This window comes from Ranitomeya imitator, chromosome 7 (assembly GCF_032444005.1).
Source record: "Ranitomeya imitator isolate aRanImi1 chromosome 7, aRanImi1.pri, whole genome shotgun sequence".
Classification (NCBI taxonomy): domain Eukaryota; kingdom Metazoa; phylum Chordata; class Amphibia; order Anura; family Dendrobatidae; genus Ranitomeya; species Ranitomeya imitator.
Window position 1 is genome coordinate 176,905,632 of NC_091288.1, and position 12,778 is coordinate 176,918,409.

The following is a 12,778-nucleotide window of genomic DNA, read 5'->3' on the forward strand; positions in this document are numbered from 1 at the left end:
ACCTTATTCTTTGGGTCGGTGCGATTACAGCAATGTCAGATTTATATCGGGTTTTTTTATGTTTGGCTGCTGTCACACACTAAAAAAATTTTTTTTAATTATGAAAACTAGTTTTTGCACCACCATATTTTGAGAGCTATAATTTTTCCATACTTTGGCCCACAAAATAATGTGAACTCTTGTTTTTAGTGAGATGAGTTGACGTTTTCATTGGTACCATTTTCGGGCACATGACTTTCTTTTATCGCTTTCTACTGTGATTTTTAGGAGGCAGAATAAAAAAAAGATTTTTGTGTACTCACTGTAAAATCTTTTCTTTATCGCCTCTCATTGGGGGACACAGGAACCATGGGTGTATGCTGCTGCCACTAGGAGGCTGACACTATGCAAATAAAAAAGTTAGCTCCTCCTCTGCAGTATACACCCCACAGACTGGCATTATACTCTTCAGTTTAGCTTAGTGTCAGTAGGAGGTGGACACGGGTCTTTCATTAGACCCTTATCTACCTCAATGTGCGTCGTTTCTTTTCAGGTTTTTCCGGAGGGATACAGGGCGAGCAGTCACACCTGTACTCCCACAATGCGGACTATGAGTACGGCGTGTACTGCCACCCCGTATCCTCATAGATCCCTCACCAGGACCAAGATCCTAGCACACAAGCGTGCTTAGAAGTCCGGTCCTGGCTCCGTCCCCCACCCACTCGCCCACCAGAGCCTGTCGGTTGCGGAGACGAGGACGTCCATCAGCTCCCTGGACGTCTCATTTTTTCCAGGTTAGTACCGGCGTGGGATGTCTAAGGTGAGTATTTTTTATTTATTATTTTTTTCTGCGGCCCTGTATCCTCAAAAAGGGGGTGCCTGTTAAGGGGTTCATTATGTGGGTCACATTTGTTCCCAGCCGCCGCGCCTATTCGGCTGCGGCCACCCTCTCTCCTAGTTCCGGCGCGGCTGCCTTTTCGGTCTACCGCGCCGCTTATTATCTGTCACTGCGCTGTGCTCTCAGCGGCCTCCTTAAAAGCGCGGCCGTGCCACACCGCTTCGGGCCCCTGCGGCTTCCCTGCTCCGGCGCTGTAAGCGTCCGTTCCTTTCCTCTGAGCGCGGCGGCTTTGCCAGCCGCCACATCGCTTTGGCCCCCGGCGTTCTCCCTGCTCCTACAGCGATCCGGCCACGGTAAGCGGCCGTTCCTTCTCCCTCAGCATGGCGGCCTGCCAGGTCGCCACACTGCTTGGGCATGCGGCCGCTGTTAACGGTCGCTCACCTGCCGCATCGCATCCTCCATGCGGCGCACTGTGCCTACGCCGCGGCCCTTCTCCGCCGGTCTCCTATTCCTAATTTAGGCCCCGGCTTCTGCCCGGGCCTACTTCCGGTGGCGGGCTCCGCCCCCTTCCCTCTTTCATCGGGCGGGCTTTTCTCCCGCCCGACAATTGCACTGAGGCACCGCCTCTTTTCCCTGCCCACCAGCGCCATCTTGGGACTCCCTAGCCACGAGCCCTCTCCTCCACACAGGATACAAGACAGCCGCAGATCGGCAAAATTGCGCCAGGAGGCCATTCCACCCTCCTGCCTAAGGGTCCACTTCTCGCCAGAGGTCCATGCATCAAGCTGGTCAGCTTCACTCCGCAATCCGTCTGCCGTGAGTAGTTCTGCAATTGCAGACTGACACTCCTCTCTGTCCCCTAACCCTCTTGCATTTTCTTCACGGACCTCTCTAAAATGGCTAACTCTAAAGGGGGGCCGCTCTCTTCCTCCTACTTCATCCTCTTCTGCCTCTCCGCTCTGTCAGGCCTGCAGCAACCCGATTGTTCCCACCGCCCAGGATCCTCCGGCCGGTCCGCCCGAGAGTGATACCCCCATCCCAGGCTGGGTTTTCTCTCTGTCTCAATCGGTGGCCGATCTAATGCGGGTGTCTCAAAATTTCTGTTATCCGTGCTGGACCGATTACCTCCGCAGCCCCCACAGTGGCCAGCGGGTTGCAGGAGCCTCCGCCCGAGCCCTCCTTGATAAGCCGCAAAAGGTCCAGACAGGAACATCGGTCTGAGTCCTCTTCTCGCTCCATCTCGCCACACGGTCCTCCTCTGCGGTCGGCGTCCTCCCGATCCTTCTCCCCTGAATCAGGCGAGGCGTTATCTGATGAGCCCTCGGAGGACATTTCGGAGCTGGATTCTAACCAAATCGCCACCATGAGGGATATGGTCCAGAATCTCATTGGAGCTATAAACCAAACCTGTGGCATTCTGGATCCCTCTACGGAACCCGCAGATCAGGCGGTTTCGTTTAGACGGGCTATACCACCTAAGTTTTTCTCCAGAACTTACTGCCAATTGGACGGTCTCCCCCTCGGTGGATCCCCGTTTCCAGGCTCTCCACCAACACGGTGCTTCCACTGTCCGGCGGAGCAGCCCTGAAGGACTTTAACGATAGTTATAGAGTCCTTTGCGAAGTCAGCCTTTGAGGCAGCTGCAGCCGCTTTAAATGCCCAGTTTTTGCTTCCACCTGGGTTTCGAAATCCCTTTCCAAATGGGCCAAAGAGCTCCGTCGAGATATCCTGGACAGAGCGCCTCCTGAGCAACTGGCGGAGTTTGCCATCCAGATTTCCCACGCGAGTGAATACCTGGTCTCCGTCTCTCTGGATGCCGCGTCTTGTGCGGCTCAGGCGTCCAGCAATGCCGTTACCATCCGCCGGACCGTTTTGGCTCAAGGCCTGGGGGGCAGACTTATGTTCCAAAAAGTCCCGCACCAGTCTCTCCTTTCAGGGCTCACGTCTCTTTGGTTCCAAGCTGGACCAAATCATTAAGGACGCCACCGGGGGTACAAGTCCCCTCTCCCCCAGGCTAATCCTCGTCGCCCTCCTCCTAGACGGCAGTTTTGGTCTTTTCGGCCTTTTTCATCGCCTCACGGCACCAACCTCCTTTTCTCAGCAGCACCAGAGTCCACAGGCACGTCAAGAGAAGAAAGCGGTGCCCTTTAGGCCCACTCCGTCCTGGCGTCCTCGCTACTCCCCGGGTAGATCCTCCAGGCCAGGACTGGAAGATCCACCTCAGCATGACTCTGACAAGACTCCAACCCACCTCCCAGGTTGGGTGGCCGTCTTCTCTTTTTCAGGGACGTCTGCACCTCCGCAGTAGAGGATGCATGGGTCAGGGAAGTTGTATCCTCGGGATACAAGATAGAGTTCGTTTTCACGACCCCGGGATCGTTTCTTCGAATCCCGACCTCCCAGAGATCCCGCTCTAGTTCCGGGTTTCCTCGCAGCCATCGCTTCTCTTCTCAAAGCCGGGGAAATCGTTCCCGTCCCAGGAAAAGAACGGTTCACAGGTTTCTACTCGAACCTTTTTGTGGTACCAAAAAAAAAAAAAAAAAAGACGGCAAGGTTCGCCCCATTCTGGACCTCAGATTACTGAACAGGAGAGTTCGTCTGAGACACTTCGGGATGGAATCCCTTCGTTCAATAATTGCTCCCATGCAGGCTCAAGAATTTCTGTGTTCCATAGATATTCAGGACGCCTACCTCCATGTCCCGATATTTCCTGGACGTCACCGATTCCTGCGCTTTGCGGTGCTCCCGGTACATTTTCAATCCGTTGCCCTGCCGTTCGGTCCCACAACCGCTCCAAGGGTATTCACGAAGATCATGGCGGCGCTGTTGGCCATCTTCAGAGTCAGAGGCCTGGTCCTTTTTCCATTCCTCGACGACATCCTCATCAAGGCTCTGTCCTTTTCTCAGGCTCACGAAAGTCTGTCCGTCGTTCTCGACACCCTAGCCGTTTCGGGTGGCTGGTCAACCGGAAGAAGTCCTGCCTTATTCCTTCTCAGCGCATCATTTTTCTGGGCATGCTCTTCGACATTTGTTAGACCAAAGTCTTCCTTCCCAAAGACAAGAGATCCTCTCTATGTCGGGACATACGCTTGCTCCAGGGTCCTCGGCCTCCCTCCCTCCGATCGGCCATGAAGGTTCTGGGGAGGATGGTATCATCATTGGAAGCGATTCCCTTCGCCCAATTTCATTCGCGACCCTTTCAGCATGCCATTCTGTCTCAGTGTGACAGGTCTGTCTTCGCCCTGGTCCGTCCGATCCGACTCTTCTCGGGTCAAACGGTCTCTCAACTGGTGGCTGATGTCACCTCTCATCTCCCAGGGCAGGTCCTTCTTTCCAGTTCCTGGTAAGTGGTGACGACGGACGCCAGCCTCCTCGGCTGGGGTGCGGTTTTTCGCCACCGCACAGTTCAGGGCCGTTGGTCGGCGCAGGGGTCGTCTCTGCCGATCAATGTCCTCGAGATTCGGGCCACCTTTTTCTGTCCCTCCACCACTGGGAAAGGATTCTCAGGGGGTCTGCCTATCCGGATCCAGACTGACAACGCCACCGCTGTGGCATATGTCAACCATCAAGGGGGGGACTCTGTGCTCCTTGGCCCTTGCTGAGGTATCCGAGATCCTGCTTTGGGCAGAGACGACGGCTCCGGTGTTATCCACGGGGCATATCCCCGGCGTGGACAATTGGGCCGCCGACTTCCTCAGCCGCGAGGGCCTCGCGGCAGGGGAATGGTCCTTGCATCCGGAGGTCTTCCATCAAGATTTTTCTTCGATGGGGGACTCCGGACGTGGATCTCTCGGCGTCTTGAATGAACAGGAAGATTCTGCAGTTCATCTCCAGGTCTCGTGATCCTCTTGCAGTGGGCGTCAATGCTCTGGCCATTCCTGGGTCACAGTTCGTGCTGCCCTACCTGTTCCCACCCCTTCCATTACTTCCCAAACTGTTGAAAAAGATCAAAGTGGAAAAGGTGCCGGTCATTCTGATCGCCCCGGATTGGTCCAGGAGAGCTTGGTTTGCGGAGCTCGTCAATCTTCTTGCGGACGCTCCCTGGCGCCTTCCAAACAGGCACGATCTGCTGTCTCAGGGTCCGATCTGCCACCCGAATTCTCGGTCGCTCAGTTTAACGGCGTGGCTGTTGAGACCGCAGTTCTAAGAGCGTCCGGCCTTTCGGACCGGGTGATTCACACCGTGATTCAGGCTCGGAAGCTTTCATCTTCCAGGATCTACTATCGTACCTGGAAGGCTTACCTTCGTTGGTGCTAGTCCAACTGCTTTTCACCTATGTCCTTTTCCCTGCCTTCCATTTTGGCCTTCCTTCAGGCAGGACTGGATTCGGGCCTGGCTCTTAGTTCCCGGAAGGGCCAGGTCTCTGCGTCTTCCATCCTCTTTCAGAAGACTGTAGCTTTTCGGCCACAGGTTAAGACCTTCCTTCAAGGAGTAGCCCACGCTGTCCCTCCGTACAGGGCTCCCGTGGTTTCATGGGATTTAAACCTTGTTCTGGACGTTCTGAGGGTTTCCCCCTTTGAGCCTCTCAAGGAGTTTCCCCTGTCGGTTCTATCTTTGAGGGTGGCCTTTCTTGTGGCCATCACCTTTATCTGCCGCTTTTCCGAGTTGGCGGCCCTGTCCTGCTGACCTCCGTACTTGGACATTCACCAGGACAAGGCGGTCTTCATGCCTCCGCCTTCCTGCCTTCCTAAGGTGGTTTTCCACCTCAACGAGGTCATCGTTCTACCTTCCTTTTGTCCAGCTCTGGCTCATCCCCTGGAGTGATCGTTGAACAGGCTGGACCTCGTCAGGGCAGAGAGGATCTACTGGGATAGAACGTCCACTTTCCAGAAGACGGATTCCTTTTTCGTCATTCCTGATGGCACGCGCAGAGGCCAACCGACTTCTAAAGCGACTATTGCTCGCTGGATCAGAATGGCAATTTTTGGAGGCTTACCGGGTCAAGAACAGAGTGCCCCCTCCTGGGATTAAGGCTCACTCTACCCGGGCAGTGGGCGCCTCCTGGGCGGTGCACCACAGGGCTTCCGCCTAACAGCTTTGCAAAGCGGCAACTTGGTCTTCCATCCACACGTTCGCCAAATTTTACAAGGTCCATACCTACGCTTCGGCGGACGCCAGCCTAGGCAGAAGGATCTTGCAGGCGGCAGTGGTGAGTCCCCTGACCTGATGGAAGTCTGTTTTTCCCGCCCTAGGGACTGCTTTGGGACGTCCCATGGTTCCTGTGTCCCCCAATGAGAGGCGATAAAGAAAACAGGAATTTTGGTTGCTTACCGTAAAATCTGTTTCTTGAAGCCTCCATTGGGGGACACAGCTCCCTCCCAATTCTTCTGTTCTATGACTGTTCTCACGTTTACAGTTCTCAAGTTTGTGGTTATGGTTTTCAACCTTGCTACTTATCTCCTACTGCTTTCTCACTAACTGAAGAGTATAATGCCAGTCGGTGGGGTGTATACTGCAGAGGAGGAGCTAACTTTTTTATTTGCATAGTGTCAGCCTCCTAGTGGCAGCAGCATACACCCATGGTTCCTGTGTCCCCCAATGGAGGCTTCAAGAAACAGATTTTACGGTAAGCAACCAAAAATCCTGTTTTTCTCCGAGCCAATCATTGGGGGACACAGGACCATGGGTGTTATGCTGCTTGCCACTAGGAGGACACTAAGTAAACACAAAGAATTAACTCCTCCTCTGCAGTACACACCCCTTGACTAGCCAGTAACGACCCAGTTCGGTAGTAAAGCAGTAGGAGTATAAGAAAAACCAAGACAAGTAAACTATGTCAAAAACTGAGGAACAAACCACAACAACAACCAGCCAATAGGCTAACAGGGTGGGTGCTGTGTCCCCCAATGATTGACTCGGAGAAAAAGATTTACGGTGAGTACACAAAAATCTCCGTTTCTCCTACGCCTCATTGGGGGACACAGGACCATGGGACATCCAAAAGCAGTCCCTGGGTGGGGAGCAATTGCACTGCTAAAACCCCCATGTACCACTGGCTTACTGAGGTACCGCTGTCTGCAAAATGTGCCTGCCAAGGGCAGCGTCTGCCGAAGCCTGGGTATGAACGTGATAGTGCTTTGTGAAAGTATACAGACTGGACCAAGTCGCAGCTTTACAAAGTTGTTGTGCTGAAGCCTGGTGCCGAATGGCCCAAGAAGCATCGACAAACCGAGTCAAATGCGCCTTAATCCCTGTGGGCCAGAGGTGTTCCTGACGCGGGAGGATTCCTGAATAGTGGAGCGAATCCACTTGGCTAGAGTGGCCTTTGAGGCGGGTAGACCTTTCCTATGTCCCTCCGGAAAAACGAACAGGACGTGCGACTTACGGAAGGGAGCCGTCTGAGAGATGTACCGCCGAAGAGCCCTAACTACATCAAGAGTATGGAGAGCTTTGTCGACACGATGGGTTGGTGCCGGACAGAATGACAGCAAGACAATGTCCTCATTTAGATGAAAGGAGGAGACTACTTTAGGTAGGAAAGAGGGAGAGGTTCTCAAGACTACCTTGTCTGGGTGAAAAATCAGAAAAGGGGGTCAGCAAGAGAGGGCCGCCTACTCAAACTCTCCTGATTCGACGCAACCGCCACGAGAAAGACCACCTTCCATGAAAGGAGGGCGAGACAGATGTCCTGCAATGGTTCGAAAGGGGCCTCCTGAAGAACTCCGAGAACCAAGTTAAGATTCCATGAAGCCAAAGGCATTCTATAGGGAGGGACCACCTGGGGAGACTCCTTGGATGAACGTCTTAACCGGCAGTCTGGAAGCGATCTTTCGTTGGAATAGAACAGACAATGCGGACACTTGTCCTTTGAGCGAGTCTAGGGCAAGGCCTGACTCTAAACCTGATTGGAGAAACTCCAGAATTGGCGGAATGGAAAACATGGAGAATATCCATGGGCATTGCACCATGAAAAGATGATGCGCCAGGAGCGATGATAAATGCGCATGGATACGGGTTTCCTAGCGCGAATCATGTAGAAGAAACCCCTGGAGAGAATCCGGCTTGGGCTAAAATGCAAGATTCAACGGCCACGCCGTCAAAGACAGGGCCCCGGAGTTCTGGTGGCAAATTGGGCCCTGTGTGAGAAGAATCATGCAATCTGGAAGCAGCCAAGGGACGTCGGCGACCATTTGGACGAGTTCCGCGTACCATGCTCGGTGCGGCCAGTCCGGCGCGACGAGGATCACCGGTCTCCTCTCCGCCCTGATCTTCTTGAAGGCTCTCGGGAGCAGAGGAAGAGGCAGAAATATGTATGGCAGCTGGAACCGATGCCACGACACGACAAGAGCATCTGCCCCGATGGCGCAAGGATCGCAGGATCGAGCAATGAACTGGGGACCCTGGTTGTTGAGCCTCGAGGCCATGAGATCCACATCCCCCAGTGAAGACAAATCTGCTGGAAGACTTCCGGATGGAGGGACCACTCGCCCGAGGCAAGACCTTGGCGACTGAGGATCCACTCGGCATGTGGATCGCAGAGTTGAGCGAGTGGTTGGTCTCGGCCCAGCGCAGGATGTGGGAGACTTCGAGCATGGCTGCCCTGCTGCGGGTTCCCCTTGCCGGTTGATATACCCCACGGCTGTGGCGTTGTCAGATTGGATTCTGATGGGATGGCCTGCGAGAAGATGGTGAAAGTTGTGTAAAGCAAGTGTGATCGCCCGAATCTCGAAGATATTGATTGGAAGACGCGACTCTTGTGGACCAATGACCTTGTGCTGTGTGGTGGTTGAAAACTGCACCCCAGCCCAAAAGGCTGGCATCGGAGGTCACCACTAACCAGGGCACTGGGAGTAAGGACTTACCTTGGTACAGGGAGGACCGCAGCGTCCACCACCTGAGGGTCTGCCTGACCTGTGGGGACAGGCGAAAATGACGGTCGAGGGAAAACGGACTCCTGTCCCAGGCTAACAGCAGCGCCTGTTGCAGGGGATGGAGATGGAACTGTGCAAACAGAACTGCTTCCATCGCCGCAACCATTTTCCCCGAGGATGCGCATCGCAAAGCGAATGAAGTGAGGGACTGAGCGGGAGAGCTTGCGCGCGCCCTGTTGTAAGGACAAGACCTTCTCTGGAGGGAGAATGACTAACTCGCGGGAAGAGTCCAAAATCATGCCCAGGAAGCAGATTTGCTGAGCCGGCACGGGAGATGATTTCTCAAAGTTGATTTTCCAACCCAGGCGAGAAAGAATCCACGGTGATACTTACAGACTCCTCGCAGGCAGCATGGGACGGACCCTTGATTAAAAGGTCGTCCAGATACGGAAGGATTACCACTCCCCGAGCGTGAAGAATGGCCATGACAGCCGCCATGACCTTTGTGGAGACTCTGGGGGCGGTGGCAAGTCCGAAGGGCAAGTCCACAAACTAAAAGTGTTCTTCTCGAACTGCAAAGCGCAGGAACCGCTGATGAGAGGGAAAAATTGGAATATGTAGATAAGCATCTTTGATGTCTACGGATGCAAGGAACTCTCCTTTTTCCAGGGACGCGACAACGGAATGGAGCGAGTCCATCCTGAAGTGTTGGACCCGTAATAACTTGTTTAGCAGTTTGAGGTCCAGTATGGGCCGTAGGGTCCCGTCCTTCTTTGGGACCACAAATAAGTTGGAGTAAAACTCCTTGAACCTTTGGTCTCGAGGGACCGGAATGATGACACTTTGAAGCTCCGTATGGCCTGAAGATGATGAGACGCCCTTGCTTTGGGGGGAGAAGACTGGAAGAAGAGCAGAGGGGGGGGGGGGAATGGAATAAAACTCGATTTTGTATCCAGAAGACACGAGCTCTCTGACCCACTCGGCGTGAACGACCGAGAGCAAATTTTGACGGAACGAAAGAATGCGTCCGCCCACTTTGTCGATGTCCGCCGGATACGTCAACGAGTCATTGTGTAGAAGGTTTAAGGGATGCGGATGCCTTAGGACCAGAAGGTCTCAGTCTGGGTTTCCAGGAACGGTTTGGTCTGTATGAGACCTGGGATTTCTGTTTTCCCGCTGCCCTGAACCAGGGGAGGAGGAGGACCAACTGGAGTTGTTACGAAAGGACAGGAATCGAAACTGCTGCCGATTCCGAAAAGGCTGGGCAGGTTTTTAATGGGGGAAGAGATTTACTCTTCCCTCCGGTAGCGTCAGAAATGATTTGGTCTAGTTTCTCCCGAAATAAACAGCCAGCTTGGTAAGGTAAAGAAGTCAGCGACTTTTTAGAAGCAGAATCTGTTCGCCAATCATGGAGCCATAAGGCCCTCCTGATGGAGATTGCGTTTGCAGCCGCTTGCGCTGCGCAACTAGCCGCATCTATGGAAGAATTAACTATAAAATCTCCGGCCTGAGCCATCTGGTTAGCTAGTCTGGCCGCCTCTGGGGGAAGATTACTGTCGTGGACAGTAGAGGTTAACACCTCTGCCCAGGCAACCATTGCCTTAGCCACCCAGGTACCGGCAAAGGATGGAAGGAGAGCTGCTCCTGAGGCCTCAAAGACTGAGCGAGCCAGGTAGTCAATTTGACGGTCAGAAGGATTTTTGACTGATGAACCGTCGGACAGGGATAAGACTGTTTTGGATGCGAATCGCAATATGGCAGGATCCACAGAAGGAGAGAGAAAACTCCATCAGGTCCTTGGAGAAAGAATATTTAGCCTCCATGGCTTTTTGAGCCACAAATTGCTTCTCAGGGTGTTCCCTGTGCTTTTGGATAATGTCCTGAAACTCAGGGTGATTAGCAAATATCTTTTGAACGCGTGTAGTCTTTTTAAAAAGACACGACGTGTTCCTGAGTGGATACAGATTCCTCGTCCACCAAACTGCGATAGCAGGGCTATGGGTGCAGAGAAGGGGTTAAGTTTTTCCCTATGGAGTGGAGCAGCTTACCCACGGTCCTGTGCTGGTGTCCCCAAGGAGGAAGAGAGGGAAGTAGCGTTTTCGGCTGTATTTCCCTGCAGCAGTGGAGTCCCAAGATGGTGCCTGAGATTTGCAGGGCTCTTCTCGTTTAGAGCGAGAAGCACCTGAGAAGTGGGCGGAGCTACGGCAGTGGGCGGAATTTTTGAATTGCAGCCTAGTCCGGCTGAAGAAGCCAGGGACTAAATTAGTGGAGCCGGCCGGCCGAGCACGCCGGCGGCCACGACGCCGCGCCTAACGATCGCCGTTGGCATCTAGCCAGCGGTACCTCTCAGGGACCCAGACTGCATCTTCCCACGCCGGCAGCGTGAGGAAGGGTAGTACTCACCGAGGAGGGAGCCACCTCCAGCTCAATCGATCCTCCCTATGCCGGGGGATGGAGAGCGTCCTGATGTGTACTTGCCTTTTCAGGGGACTTACAGATGTGCCTGCCGCAGGGGACTAACGGATGTGCCTGCCACAGGGGGCTTACTACTACTGTAGGGACTACATGACGCCAACAGGTGAGGGCTTAAATGCGGAGGAGCCCGGGAGATGCACATAAGAGGTATACTCTATGTGCTCACCATCTTACAGGGGGGAGATCGGGTCCATATAGGAACCGTCGTCCTAGCGTAGATTAGGAGTGCCCCAAACGTCGCAGGAGAGGTACGGGGAGGTATACTCGCCGTGCTTGCCTGTTGATGGTTCGGGGGAGAGCGGACCCTGAAAAGGAATCAATCGCCCCCTTCACTCCGTTAATTAAAAAATAAAAATTTACAGAGAAATAAAAATAAAATAAAAAAACATTGTTGGGGTCTGAGAACAGACCCAAGTGCCTCCTACAGACACTAAGCAAGAACCGAGTCGTTACTGGCCAGTCAAGGGGTGTATACTGCAGAGGAGGAGTTAATTCTTTGTGTTTACTTCGTGTCCTCCTAGTGGCAGCAGCATAACACCCATGATCCTGTGTCCCCCAATGAGGCGTAGGAGAAAACAGCAATTCAGGAATTGTGTTTTTTTTTTAATGTTATTCCGCATGTGGTAAAATTGATAAGGCAGCTTTATACTTCAGATCAGTCCGATTACACCGATACCCAATTTATATAATTTTATGTTTTGGTGCTTTTACACAAACTTTTATAGAAAAAAAATATTTTTACATCACTTTATTATGATGCCTACAACTTGTTTTCAGCAGTACAATTTTTATTTATAATCATCTTTTTGATCACATTTTATTCTACTTTTTGTTGGCCGTTATGATAAAGCATCGTTTTTTGCCGTTCACAGAAGGGGTTAACTAGTGGTGGGACAGTTTTATAGGTCGTGTTGTTCGGGACACTAATACCACATGTGCATTTTTTAGTTTTTACATAAATAATTGTTTTTATTGGATTAATATTTTTCTTTTCTTTTCTTTATTTGGGGATTTTTTTTTGTAATATTTTTAAAAACGAACTTTTTTTTTTACTCTATCCCAGGATAGTACATCAACTTTCCCTGCTCTTATCTAATACTCTGTAATGCTTCTACATTGTAGAGAATAATATCAGTGTCTCTCGCTGAGCAGCAGCTAACAGGTCATCAGCACTTGGTGACCCCGAGGCCATCTTTTGGACAGGGATCTTCATGGAGACCATCGGAACAAAGCGATCGTAATCACATTGTGCAATGGGAGCAGAGAGGGAGCTCGCTCCCTGTACGATGCCTCTCGATGTCGCTGTCACTATTGACAGCGGCATCAGAGGGGTTAAACGCCAGCGATTGGCACTAGCACCGATCATTGGCGTTTGTGCAGGGTGACAGCTCTCATATAGAGCAGACACCTGCATTTGATTGCGGCGGTGCTCAATTCTAAAAATTCTCAATTCACGGGTAAAATCTATATTCAGTGAAGACATTACTTCAATAGGAAATGGCAGTTGGTGCTGATAAAACTATGAAGGAAGCACTAAAGGCAGACGCAGACATCCTGCTGCCATTCTCCATAGAGCTTTATGAGCACCAATTGCCATCTCCTATCTTGATAATGGGAACACTGCTAGTCACTGAAGACTAATTTTTAAGAATCAATGATCAGTTCAGGGTGAGAT

The 12,778-nt window shown here is 52.3% G+C and overlaps 1 protein-coding gene across 2 annotated transcripts in view; it reads right to left on the minus strand.

Annotated features, from left to right (window-relative positions):
• Window positions 1-12,778, minus strand: part of ABCC1 (ATP binding cassette subfamily C member 1 (ABCC1 blood group)) — a 145,878-nt gene that overhangs the window by 47,420 nt on the left and 85,680 nt on the right. The gene's annotated exons all lie outside the window — the stretch shown is intronic.